The sequence below is a fragment of the Nycticebus coucang genome, chromosome 11 (assembly GCF_027406575.1).
Source record: "Nycticebus coucang isolate mNycCou1 chromosome 11, mNycCou1.pri, whole genome shotgun sequence".
NCBI lineage: Eukaryota > Metazoa > Chordata > Mammalia > Primates > Lorisidae > Nycticebus > Nycticebus coucang.
The window spans coordinates 105,969,485-105,983,610 of record NC_069790.1 but is presented as its reverse complement, the minus strand read 5'-3'; the positions used below and the strand labels follow the sequence as shown (position 1 = coordinate 105,983,610).

At 41.1% G+C, this 14,126-nt stretch overlaps 1 protein-coding gene and 1 non-coding gene across 2 annotated transcripts in view; one reads left to right on the top strand and one right to left on the bottom strand.

Moving 5' to 3' along the window:
• Positions 1–14,126, bottom strand: part of CALD1 (caldesmon 1) — a 221,655-nt gene that overhangs the window by 193,947 nt on the left and 13,582 nt on the right. The gene's annotated exons all lie outside the window — the stretch shown is intronic.
• Positions 6,151–6,253, top strand: LOC128560562 (U6 spliceosomal RNA). The gene has a single exon (XR_008373056.1). It is a non-coding gene; the product is annotated as a U6 spliceosomal RNA (small nuclear RNA).

Genomic DNA, 14,126 nt, shown 5'->3' with positions numbered 1-14,126 from the left:
ACCTATGAATAAAGTAAGTACCAGCTTTCCAGAGGAAGGAAAACTTGTGCTACAAAAGGGGAAATATTATCAACAGGAAACGAGAAAGGACATGCATTTTGCATGGTTTTTAGAAGATAAACAACTAAATATTTTGGGGTTATGTCTTTTGAAAGAAAGAAGTATGTTTCCCCAGATAAATTCTGGATGCTTCATATTCAGGGATTAGTGGGTGAGTGCAGCCTTTTTTTTGGCCTATTTTTATGCATTTGAAAATAGACTTATTGTGGAGGAACTAACAAATTTTACGTAATATACACCATAATGCAGAAAAATTCCTTTCTCTTTGTCTTTTTATGTTTTTCAAAAACAAGCAAGAATTTTACAAAGAAAGAAAAGGAAATAAAAAGAAAAAATTGTATATGTTGCCCAGTCTCCTCGCCTCGAGAAACTTCACTTTCACAGTATTTACTTTTGGCAGAGGTCATTTGTAAACAGCTGAAACTACACAGGCCTTATATAGGAGATTTCTGTGGACAGTATCTCCAATTTGGGTCATCCAACATAAAGAATAGCTTGTCTATCATAGGATATGTCCACCAAATCAGACCATAATAAATCTAAAGAGACATTTGGAAATATCTAGATGATTCATTGTATTTTTTTAGTTCCAGCAGAGTGTTTGCTATCATGTAGATCTATAGCTCACAATTATATTTTGCTTATGTTTCAACTTAAAAAAAGTAAAAACAGACCATACTTCTTTCATTCCAAATTAGAGTCACTTCATTTAGTTCATGAAACATTCTCATACTTCCAGTTTAAAATGTCTACCTTATTGAATAGAAAAGAGGAGTTGAAGTTTTTGAAAAAAAGCAGAACACACCTTTCCACGTTCTGTTAGTCAAAGGAAATATCTCCTGAAACCTAGGTTTGTAAAACAGTAAAAGCAGACTGGTAGGATCTTAATATCAAAATTGGATAGCAAAGTACAAGAAAATAGAGAATTTCGATTAGTGCACTCATGAGCCTAGATTAAAAAAAAAAATTAGAAAGATGAACCAAATAAAGTAAAAAAAAAAAAATACAACCAATGCAGAGATGGTTCACAATTCAAAAATCTAATGATATATGTTACAGTTTAAAAGTAAGATAAGTAAATAAATAAAAGAAATAGAAGAGAGAGAAGGATCATCTCAATGATAAACAATAATACTTAATAAATCAGTAATCATTTATAGATTAAAAAACTCTCAGAAAATATGGAATGAGAACATATTAAAAGCAGTCCCACTATAACCAATGAAAAGACAAGAATGACTATTCTCTTATTTTTTTTTTGAGACAGAGTCCCACTCTGTTGCCCTCGTTAGAGTGCTGTGACGTCACAGCTCACAGCAATCTCCAACTCTTGGGCTTATGCGATTCTCTTGCCTCAGCCTCCCAAGTAGCTCAGACTACAGGTGCTCACCACAGTGCCCAGCTATTTTCTTGTTGTTGTTGCAGTTGTTCAGCTGGACCTGGCCAGGTTCAAACCTGCCACCCTCGGAGTGCTGTAACCACTGTGCTATAGGCACTGAGCCTGACTATTCTCTTCTAAAATTAAAAAATTATGATGGATTCCTAACCAACACAAAGAAATAGGAAAAAGAATCATTGTGATTAGAAAGAAAAACAAATGTTTTTATTTGCTATATAATTATCTGTGTAGAAAATTTAAGAGAATCTACAAATCTCAGAACTAACAGAAGATCTTAGTGAGATCGTTGGAGTTGCATTCAAAGTGTACTTTTTGTTACTATTACAACAAATGGGAATGAATGTAATAAAATATATTCAAGAAAGTTATAAAACCTTATTTACAGACATAAAAAATTTAATAAATATGCCATCTTCATGAATGGAAAACCTCAGATTTTAAACATGTAAATTTCCCTCAGAGTAATCTATGCATTCAAAAGACAAGTTGTAGAACTTGATAAAATAATAGTAAAGATGAAAAAGTAAAGATATAAAACTAAGGGTGGTGCCTATGGCCCAGAGGAGTAGGGCACTGGCTCCATATACTGGAGGTGGTGGGTTCAAACCCGGCCTCAGCCAAAAACTGCAAAAAAAAAAAAAAAAAAAAAAAAAAAAGATCTAAAACTAGGTAAGGAGATTTTTTATTTTTATTTTATTTTTTCTTTTTTTTGTAGAGACAGAGTCTCACTGTACCGCCCTCGGGTAGAGTGCCGTGGCGTCACACGGCTCACAGCAACGTCTAACTCTTGGGCTTACGCAATTCTCCTGCCTCAGCCTCCCGAGCAGCTGGGACTACAGGCGCCCGCGGCAACGCCCGGCTATTTTTTGGTTGCAGTTTGGCCGGGGCTGGGTTTGAACCCGCCACCCTCGGCATATGGGGCTGGCGCCCTACTCACTGAGCCACAGGCGCCGCCCGGTAAGGAGATTTTTAACAAGCAATTCTAATTTAGATAAGTGTTACTGGCACAAGAATAGACAAATAGATAAATAGAATAAAGGAGAAACCCTATAAACAGGTCTAAGTACATATGAAAAAAATTTAAATAATAGAGGAAATAATGTAAATTAGAAGGGTGGATCATTCTATTAAATGTAAAGTTATAATTATATAGAAAGAATAAGTCTAAACTCAAAATTCCTATCCCACACTAAAATAAATTAGGTTAAGGGCGGCGCCTGTGGCTCAGTCGGTAAGGCGCTGGCCCCATATACCGAGGGTGGCGGGTTCAAACCCGGCCCCGGCCAAACTGCAACCAAAAAATAGCCGGGCGTTGTGGTGGACGCCTGTAGTCCCAGCTACTCGGGAGGCTGAGGCAAGAGAATCGCTTAAGCCCAGGAGTTAGAGGTTGCTGTGAGCTGTGTGAGGCCACGGCACTCTACCGAGGGCCATAAAGTGAGACTCTGTCTCTACAAAAAAAAAAAAAAAAAAAAAAAGGATAAATTAGGTTACATTAAAAAAGAAACTTGGAAAGGAATAGAAAAAAATGGGTAGGGAATGTAAAAGAAAACCCAGAACTCACAAATGAAAAGACTGATAAATTTGAGGATCTAGTTAAACATGACAGTCAAAGAACAACAGTTATTTGTTTCTGCTCCTTCCTCAAAATGATAGTAAAGAATATTTAAAAAAAAAAAAAAGCATAAATAAACTGTATAAGGCAAAGATCACTGGAAAGGAATTAGCTAGAGTCCAGATGTCAGCCAAATTTTGGAATATGGAAAATGGATGGCTAGTTGGTAATTGACTTAACAGAGCTGAGCAGCTGAAATTGGGCCTGCAAATTGAGATGCCAACAAGAAAGAAGCCGGTTCAAGTCTCAGAAGTAGGAAAAAATCCTGGATGCGGAAGGCCTGGGAACCTCTGAAGGTGAGCCCTGGAAGAGAAAACAGGTTTGGGTGAAAATCTAAGGAATAGTTCAAACCCTAGCTACCCTCCTCTACCCCCACATAGCCAGGTGAATACCCCTCTCTCAACCAGACAGAAACTTGGAAGTTTATTCTGTTTGTTCTCTGAGGAGAAGTGCTGGATTCAGAGGTACCAGGTAAAGTGAATGGAAGAGGCTGTTTTACTGAAATTAAACGTTTACTTTTTAATCAATCAATCAATCAATCAACAGAGTCTCACTCTGCTGCCCAGGATGGAGTGCAGTGGCATGATCATAGCTCCCTGCAGCCTCCATTTCCTGGGCCCACACAATCCTGATATTCTGGCCTCCCAAGTAACTAGGTCTGTAGGTGCATGCCACCACATTCACTTAATTTTTTAATTTTTTGTACAGAGGGGGTCTTGCTTATGTTGCCCAGGCTGGGGAAAATGAATGTTTAAGGGAAAATCACTGAATGCTGCAACATTCCCAGTCTCCTAATCCTGCAGGGAACCCAGGATACAGACAGTCAGGTTTGTACTCTGCAGACAGAAAACTGGGATTCCACACGAGGAAAACTGGTATGCCTATGGACAAAAGATCTACAGACACAGACATCCGAGGGAACAATATGAAATGTCTGGCTTGTTTTCTGATGCCCTTTAGTGAGCCTGTGTGTGTGGCAACTTCCAATCGTCTGCTTAGACCCTTACTCTTAAATATGAGCATCAAGTTAAAGGAAGAGTAGAAAAAGCAAAAAAGAAAGAAACCCAGAGGACAGAAAGATAGGGTAAGAAATGGAAGGAAACTCAGAGCAAACTATAATTACAATTATCAGGGAGACAAGAGAAAATATTGTATCCACAAAACAAAAGGAAGATGCTTTAAAAAGTTACTTTCACGGAACAGGAAAGAGCTCTCTTGTAGATAAAAAATAGGATGACAGAAATTTTTTAAAATTTAACTCAAGAAATGGAAGATAATGTTTAGAAATGTTTACTGGAAAAGAGACAAGAAAAGATAAAAACTTTAGAGAATTAATAAGAACGCTAACACCCGAATGTACATGCAACAGAAGACAGAAAAAACAAGAAGGAAATTATCAAAAGAAGTAATAGAATGAGTCTTCTTCAAACTAAAGGACACAAGTTTCTAGATTCCACGGGCCCACTGGGCCAGTACAATGAATGAAAACATGTTTCATTCTGGAGTTATCAAGTTCTCAAGGTTATAGGCACCATGCAAAGGAGGGGAAGAAATATTGGGGGTGGGGTGGAAACTAGAAACCAAGAAGGAAGGCAAAAAGCAGGAGTGAGAGAATGAAAACTCAGGACAGAGGTGAAAGGGTGTCCCACGATGATGATGAAGACCCCAGGACATTATCTGCATGGCTAGTTTGGAAAGCACCATAGGTACCAGGGCAGTGGACTCCAGGAGGAATGCTTTAAGGAAAAGTCAAGTAGATATATTTTTTACCCAATATATTTGTGGGCAAAGCACTTGTGACAGGTACATAGAAAATAAGGAAATGTAAAATCGAGGTTACTATAATTTCATGAAGAAAACTCAAAACATTTGTACAAGAAAAGAAAAGTAACCATTGGACATTATACAGTTCAACTGTGAGAAAAATTTACACGAACATAATAATGCAAATACCTCACGTGGATTTCACCAAAACAAAGATGATGTCATTAGATTCAGAGGATAATGGGCAGAGACATGTTAGCAGGATGGTGGTGGGTAAGAGAGCTAAACCTTCATTTCGTTTAGAAAGAAATCAACAGATAATGTCTTCTATTGAAAATTTAACAAATAGCAGGATTCGTATGTTATTTAGGAACATGGGAAGAAATGCCTAAAAGAACAACAAATAGTAATAGTTCATTCATTCCTTTGTTCCTTCACTGGGTAAATATTTATTGACTTTCTACCACATGCCAGAGCCCGTTCTAGGTGTTGTAAACAAAATACATTTTGATGGAGGGAGGCAGAGGAACACATTAACTAATACAGACACACAGTATAAACATATAATGTCAAGAGTGGTGCTATAAAAATAAAGGGTAAAGAAATTGAGAGAAATAGGGAAGTCTTCTGAAGAAGGTTTTCACTAGAGACATTAATAAAGTGAAGGAGGAAGCAGGGAAAATATATGAAGGAGAATCCTTCCTGACAGCGAGAATATCCAATATGTATTAAAGGAATCACAGAGTCCAAGGTGATTGGGAGCAGTGACAGCCAATGGCCAGATTGGATGACCCAGAGCCTTACAGCTGTGGTGAGGATTTTGTTTTCTAAGCAAGATGGAAGGTTTGGAGCCAGGAGAAAAATAACCACTCTGGCTACCTGTGTAGAAGCAGGAGGGAGGCTACTGTCATGGGCCGCAGGTGCTGGCTTTGATGGGGACAGTGGTGCTTGGGGAGTTGTGAAAGCATCAAATTTAGGGGACACCATGAGTCACTGATGGTTTGGATTGAGGGATGTGAGGAAAAAAGAGGTATCAAGGATGTTTCCTTTTGTGGTCTGATAACTGAGTAAACGGCATTGCTGTTGAACAAAATGGGGCCCTGAGGGAGACAGAGAGTTGCAGGGAGGGGTGGAAATCATGTCAGACACATTTTAGGCATATTAGGATGATGATGAGACATTCAGCCCAAGTGAGGATAGGGAGTGTGTGTGACACACAAATCTGGTGTTCAGGGCAGGGGTGAGGCTTGAGATGCACATTTGAGAGTCAGCAGTTTGCAGAGAGTATTGACAACTGGGAAGAAGCTGCCTGAGGGTGCTCCCTCGGCAGCACAGATACTGAAGTTGGACAACACAGAAAAGATTACCATGGCCCCTGCGAGAGGATGACACACACCTGTGAAGTGTCCCATGTTTTCACTCAGCCACAAAAACAAATGGAGATCTAGTATCTTTTTGTACAACCTGGAGGGAACTGGAAACCATTCTTCTAAGTGAAACATTACAATAATGGAGAAATAAACACATGCACTCCATCACAAATTGGAACTAATCGATTGACACTTACGTGCACATATGGAAGTAAATCTCAGTGGACATCAAGCTGGGGGTCGGGGGAGGAGGGTGAATTCACATCTCCTGGGGATAATGCTCATTGTCTGGGTGAAGGGCACACGTCTGTGGATAACTCTGACTCAATCTGTACAAAAATAAAGTATGTAAACAAAACGTGTACTCCCTGATATTCTGAAATTTTAAAAAAGTCAATGTTTAATATTAAAAACAACAACAACAAAAGAAGTTAGCAGACAGTGAAGAGCAGAGGCCAGGGAACTGATACCCCAACGTGATAGCCCAGAGAAGGAGAGTGAGAAAAGGCTGAGAGCCATTGCCTGGGGCAGCACCTCTTCCCAGAAGGGAAGGTGTGGATGGGGAGGATGCCTGCTTTTTGTTCAAAGCCACTACCATTATTTGAGTTTTAAAATAATGTGGCTTGTGAGGGATTGGACTGCCATTGCCAACTATTCTCTGTCTCTTTAATGGGATTAAACACTCATGTTCTTACCACTTGTCTTTGTAGCACTTTCAGTAGGTGGATTTGCCCACAGGATTTGCCCTGAGCAGTGTGGTGTGGCTGGGGGTGATGATGTACCTGTCCACAGTGGAGGCTTTAAGGGGTGTCACTGTTTTGCTTTCATTTTGAGTACCTGCCCTTTGCCATGATAACAACATGCCACATACAGTGGGTTGAATGGCTGGGATATGTTTATCCAGAACCTGGGAATATGAGCTTATTTGGTCTTTGTGAATGTAGTTAAGGATCTGAACATGAGCTCATACTGGATTGTCCAGGTGGACCCTAAATCTAATCACAAATGCCCTTATAAGAAAAAGAGAGAGGGAGATTTGAAACACACAAGACACAGAAGCCGGGAGGTGCAGGCAAAGGCAGAGACTGGCGCGATCCATCCACAAGGGGAGGAAAGCTGAGGATCGCCAGGGACCCCCGGAAGCTGGGGATGGGATCTCCTTCAGGGCCCCAGAAAAAGCCAACAATCCCATCGACACCTTGATTTTTAGACTCCTTGCTTCCAGAACTGTGAGGGAATAAATATGTGTTGTTTTAAGGCACCTGGTTCATGCCAGCTTGTTATAGCGTGGCAGGACACCGATCCACCCCATAGAGTGGCTGCTCTTCAGCTGGTCCACAGTGAGAAGACCCGCAGAGCTGTGCCGGGCCAGGGAGCACAGCTGAGACCAGCAGAGTTTTACTTACCCAAGCCTCGTACGGAGGGAGCAGGAAATAAATGTTTGTTGTTGTAAGCCACTGAGATTTTCTTACAAAGAAAAAGCTAACTAACATTTCTAAATATTAAGTAAGAATTAAACTAAAGAAAAAAATGGTTACATCAAGATGTAAAACCTTCTGTTCAACAAAAGCCACCGTATAAAAAGTGAAAAGCCAAAAAATATATATATAAATAAATAAAAATAAATGAACAGACAAACCAAGAGAAAAATGTCAATATATAGAACAGAGAATTAGGATCTAGAATATCAAGGAATACCCCCTAATCAAGACGGGGAGAGAAAGAGAAACACATTTGGGACATGGAATAAAACAATGTACACAGGAAAAAACTACCGAGGTTCCAGACCTTGAAATGATGCTCGACTTCAGGAATATGCACGTTAAAACAGAGACACTAGGGCACACCCACCAGCTTGGTAATGAAAATAAGTATTTAGTCTTGCAAAACTAACTATTATTGATGATATGTGGGAATAAATTCTTATGCACTTAAGAATTAAGAGAGTAAATTGGTGCATTGACTTTGTAGAGTGACCTGGCAATATTTAGTGACCTTCAGCATGTGATCCCACTTTTAGATACATCCTCTTGGGAAACTCTCGCACTCTTTGGCAAAGAGACATGCCAAAGGAAGCTCAATAGCACTGTCTGCAGCAGCAAAAACATAGAGAAAAAAATCCCAATAGCAGCTGGCAGGGGAGAAGCTACATAAACAATGATGTGGGATGGCGTACTATAGACTAGCTAAAAAGACAAAAACAGCAGAAAGTATCCATAGGAATTATTTGTGGATACATGGAAGAGTGGACTAGAAGCACATCAGATTCAAGATAGCTGTTGACTATGAGGAGAGAGAGAACACAATGGGACTAGCCACAAAATGGAGGAGTTTAATGTATCTGCAATGTGTAAAAGAAGATCTCAAGCAATTAATACCAAAATGATTACATTTGTTTATTCTGCCAAGCATGCACACAGGCATTTGTTGTGTTTTCAGTAAACTTTTTCATTTTTTTATTTTTTAAAACCTACTATGTAGATAAGACATTCTCTCCTGAGAATACCGGTACCTGGTGACTTAGGTGACACCCAGAAAGGCCATTGACCTTCCTTGTCCTCAGACCAGCAGTGCAGTCCACTTAGGGCCAGCCTGACTAGCAAGAGAGTGGACCTGCCCCAACTGTGACATCCTTACTTGGTCACACATTTGTACAAAGGCTTTGACACAGTAACAACAATTGTCACTCTCTAAGCCAGTGTTTAGATATAAAAAGCGAAAAGCCCAAAAGCCTATCGCGACCCACAGGAACTGTATTAAAGGGCCGCGGCATTAGGGGTTGAGAACCACTGCTCTAAGGGCTAACAATTTGTGAGTAGGATTCAGATGAAGAGAGAGTCTGCACCAGCCCACTTTGATAGGGACAGTCTTTAGGGGCACCAGGTGGTAGAAGGAGGGCACTGGTGGTCTGGGGTAGAGGTGGGGATCTGACGAAATGGAAAGAGGGTGTGTTCAGAGAAGACCCAGCTCCTGTTCTCCAGTTCCATAGAACAGAACTGGCCATCCCCTCAGCCTCCCTGCAGGAAATGTCTGTCTCCTTATTTCCTGAGCTGGAGGGGATGACTGGATGTTTCTTTGGTTTCCACACTTCCCAACTGGCCCATATTCATCGCTGGTGGATTTTCTCTACTCTCAGAGGAAGCAAAAAGATTTCATCTATGAGATGTTTATCTCAGTCACAATGGGTCACACAGAGCTATGACAGGGCCCTTCTCAGATGGTCTGTTCATTCAGTTAACCAACACCTGAGTATCTGTTATCTGCAAGGCTCAGTGTTAGGCTCTGTGCCTTTTATAATCTTATCAAAACACTGGGTTTACCTTTAAAAAACTGTTGTTCAAATGGTGAAGCTCCGGCAAGTGGACAAGATGGACCCCAGGGTGGCAAGTCCTTCGACAGGCTGCCATGCGGTGTTCATCCAGGTTGTCTGAAATCCAACCAAGACCCTGGGGGTGGGGGGCTGGCCTCCCCTCCTGAACAGAAAGCACACCCTTCACTCATTTCAGGGGGGAAAAAAAAAAAAAAAAAAGGCAATCTCATAATTGGCTTTGCATTGCAGGCATATTTGTGAGGGGTGCAAATAAGAAAACATTTAAAATATTTGATCTATTTTGGGTGAGGTTCTGTAGCTTTGGCCTTGCAGACTGTCATCTGAGCAGCAAGAAGGCCGCAATTGCTCCTGGGGAATAGACTATTTTTAAGATTGGAAAAAGAGAAAACATATTTTCAAAGAGATTGCTGAGTCTGGCACTAACTGGGGAGAGTAGGCTGTTTGGACTAGGCAACTAAATATGTAACATAGATGCGTCTAACCACTAATGAAACTGTGCTGGAGCTTTGATCAGGTTAGAGGGTGGGGGGGGAAGAGCACACTGAGACGCTTCTGCAGCTTCACAATCTCCCCCCTTTTCGAGCTGAGCCCTCACTGTGCCGTTCAGCTTCATCTCACCTCCTGCTCCAAGGCTTGGAGGAAAAAACCCTTGGCCTGCCCTTGTTTCTTCTCAGTTCACTCTTCTCTCTTCTTCTGCTGTCAAATTTCTCGTTTGATGAGTTTACATATTATGCCGTGCCCTCTCCTCCTTCCTCGACCTCAGTGCTCTGTCCCTGGTCGTTTTGTCTTTGGCCTCCCTCCCTCTTCTGAGTGGTCCCGGGTTCAATCCCTGGAGAGCTGAGCCTTTCTGCCACCCCACACTGCAAGCCACCTGACCTCTCTTGTTCTCTCTTTGTCTTTGGTGGCTCCTGATACTGGTCTGTCATCCCACTTCTGTCCTCTTTGAATTTTCTACTTGTACTTTCTCTTCCCTAAGTGCGGGCATCCTCCAGTGCCTAGGCCTCCCCTCTCTCTCTGAGACCAGTAACACCTACTTCCCCAGGCAGATGTAAGGATTAAGTGAATGAAATATATGTGAAGTTGCTTTGTGAACTAACTGCTTGTTGATTTATTTATGCAGCAAATGCATATGAAGCACCTTCTCTGTACCAAACGTTTTCTCAGTCCTGAGAATACAAGGGTATTACATATGACCCTGTACCTACCATGCTCATAAAAGGGGCCTGCCTTCTGCTGGCAGATAGACGTGGAATCCCGTAAGTATAGTCAAGTGGGGCAGGTTTCTCATGGGAATTCTGGGCAGTCAGGCTCACACCGGGCAACTGAGGAGGAAGAGGTCATTTCTATCTTAATGGGGTTTTTAAAAATATTTCATTTCTTCGCATGTTTTCAACAATTGACCTCTTGGGATATGACAACTAACCTATATCTCTAGCCCTGACCTTTAGCCTTGATTTCATCATGAATTAATGGCTTTTCTCAGAAACTTTCAATAGTATCTTACTGCTCATAGGATAATAAAGGCTAAGCTTGGCTGAGCAATTTGGAGGTGACCTCAGATCCCCCTCTGCTTGCCTTTCCTATGACTCCCAGCTCCAACCCTCCCCGCTCTGATCTGCCCTGCACTCCTCATCAGTGACTTCAGTCCTGTGGCTTTTCACCTCCACACTTGCCCGAGGCCTTTCTGCTGCCTCCAGATTCCCTCAGAAGCCTCCTAAAATCCCAGCCATTTACCATTTACTAACCCAAATTATTACCATTGACTAATTCAAATTGATTTCTCTTTCATTTCCTAACTTTACCTTTCTCTTTACCATTTACTAACTCAAATTATTTGATTCCTTCGTATTAACCTGGATGGAAGTGGAAGACATTATTCTTAGTAAAGCATCACAAAAATGGAGAAGCATGAATCCTATGTACTCAATCTTGATATGAGGACAATTAATGACAATTAAGGTTATGGGGGGGGGAAGCAGAAAGAGGGATGGAGGGAGGAGGATGGGGCCTTAGTGTGTGTCACACTTTATGGGGGCAAGACATGATTGCAAGAGGGACTTTACCTAACAATTGCAAACAGGGTAACTGGCTTATTGTACCCTCAATGAATCCCCAACAATAAAAAAATAAATAAATAAATAAATAAATAAAATTATTTGATTCGATTGTATTTAGGTATATCCATCTTATTTCCCTAACTAATTAACTGATGACTAGTTATTGATTAAGTTATGGTTAATACTTAGTAATTTATCAAATAACAATTAACGAATATTTCTTGAGTGCCCGTCATATGTTGTCAACTCAGTTAGGTCCCACCAGCATAGTGATGAACAAGAAGAACACAAGACTTCTAAAAATAAGGGTCATACCATGAAATCACCAGCCATATACGTCTCCCACTCACTTATAGTTCTCTCTCTTCACCATTTTTCGAGTCAGAATTTAAAAATGCAAATACACAAAATATTGAGATACCTTGAGAAAAATTATTTATGTTTGACTATTTACAAATCTAGTACCAAAACTGAAAATCCAGCTCAGTGCCTGGAGATTGGTAAGTATGGATTTGGGTCTAGGCCAGGAAGCCTGGAATCTCATCATTACCACCATAATTAGGGGGTGCAGGTGTCTGGGGGAGGGCAACCACAGATACAGTCCTCCCACACACCCACGAATACCAGGCATAGCTCACACAGAACTTTCCATGTGTGGACTTTTAGGGACACTTTGCTCACCTGCATCTTCTGGAAGGTAGAAAAGTAGTAGCCGTGAGAATGATAACAACAAACACATGGGCCTGGCTAAAGGTTGATTTAGCAGCTGCCAATTAAATAAGGTAAAGTAGGAAATAGATCCTGAGAGAGAAAACTGAGGAGGCTGTTTGAACCAAGGCTCCTGTCCAGTGAGTAGACGACCTCAGGACACAGGGAAGGAAGTTTTAGGGAAAGTTTTGACCCAAAGCCCAATAGACTGGCCACTGCGGAGGAAGGAGTTTAGTGATCTGTGTGGCTGGCCCCTCCTTAGGGATTTTTCTTACTGAAGAACTAGACCCATTGGTGGGAGACTTTCTTCTCCCTAAAATAGTCCTGGAGGAATCAATACTAATTTAGTCCTCTTTCGAAAGCTCTAAGACACCAGCTTTCCCTCTGCCTGCCGTCTGCGTCGCCTTGCCCTCCCTCAAGTTGGGGATCTCCTGTTCACGCATTATCTTTAGTTTCGTATCTCCCAGGGTCCTATCTATAGAAAGACTGTCTCTAAATCACTGTGTCGGGTGGATAATTTCTGGGAAGTTTTCATATAAATTGTTTATTCACAGTATATGACTCAGGTAGATAGATCTATATAAATGAAAGATAGATAAAGGTGCAGATGTAGATATAGGTATAGATGAGCAAGGACTCATCTCTGGTGTCCCAGCTCCTGGTCAAATGCCCAGGACAATATGCTATGTGGTGAAAGAATTTTAGAACATTTTAACTTCCTGATCTAATTTCCAAATGTTGGGATTCTTCTAAATTTCTTAATTTGGGAACTGTTAGCTAGGAGAGCTTTCAGCAATCCCCCCAATCCAGCATTTTAACACTCCTCCCCTCCCTGAAGAAAACTCAAGAGATACTCAGTTCAGATGGACTGGTCCATATCATCTAGGTTCTTGGGTTGAAAGCCTTGCCAGGCTGTCAAACCCGCAGCCCACAGGCCGTGTACAGATTATTTGAGGACTATTTTGTTTATCTGTGGTGTCGGATATTGCAACCATTATGCACAGACTTTTTTCTTTTCTTTTCTTTTTTTTTTTTTTTTTTTTTTTTGCTCATCAGCTTTCATTAAGGTTTATGTATTTAATGTGTGACCCCAAGAAAATTTTTTCTTCCAATGTGCGGTAGAGAAGAAAAAAAAGTTTGACACCCCTGCGAGAATGTATCTATCTGGAGTCAAATGTTGTCCCTTTACCAGGCTGGAGCAGTAAAGAGAGCTGGGGCTACCCTCAAGAGACTGCCTGGCCATCGTGTTTTCTATTCCTTTCTTCACACACTTCTTCATTCTGCTGGCTGGTGGGCTTTGGACTAGTCTTTCTTCCCCAGCAGAGTAAGATCCAACTTTTAATTACGGAGTTAAGGGTAGACCAACTGAGCTCACTTGGAGGACACATTGGATTTGGGGCCACAGTTGGAGGACACACTGGATTTGGGGCCACAGTTGGAGGACACACTGGATTTGGGGCCACAGTTCCAGCTGATAGGGAAAGTGCACCTTCTCTCAGCACGGCCTCTGTCCATATTTCTTCCTTGGGGAAACTCACAGAGAAGGGGGCCTGACGGTGTGCATCCACTTTAGGGGTAGCCAGGTCCTTGCTAAATAAATCCCATCACTTTAAGATGGTTTATAAACTCTAAAAACCTGGTTGCAAATATTTCAATAATAATAATAAATACAAATAATGGTAAATATTTATCTTATTTATTTAGCACTTTTCTTCTAACAAGTTGCGCCACCCACATTATCCTCACTTTTCTTTTCTACATTCCCCATACAGTTAACTGGCAAATGTTATAACATTCATTTATGGGAAGCAATAGATTTAGTATC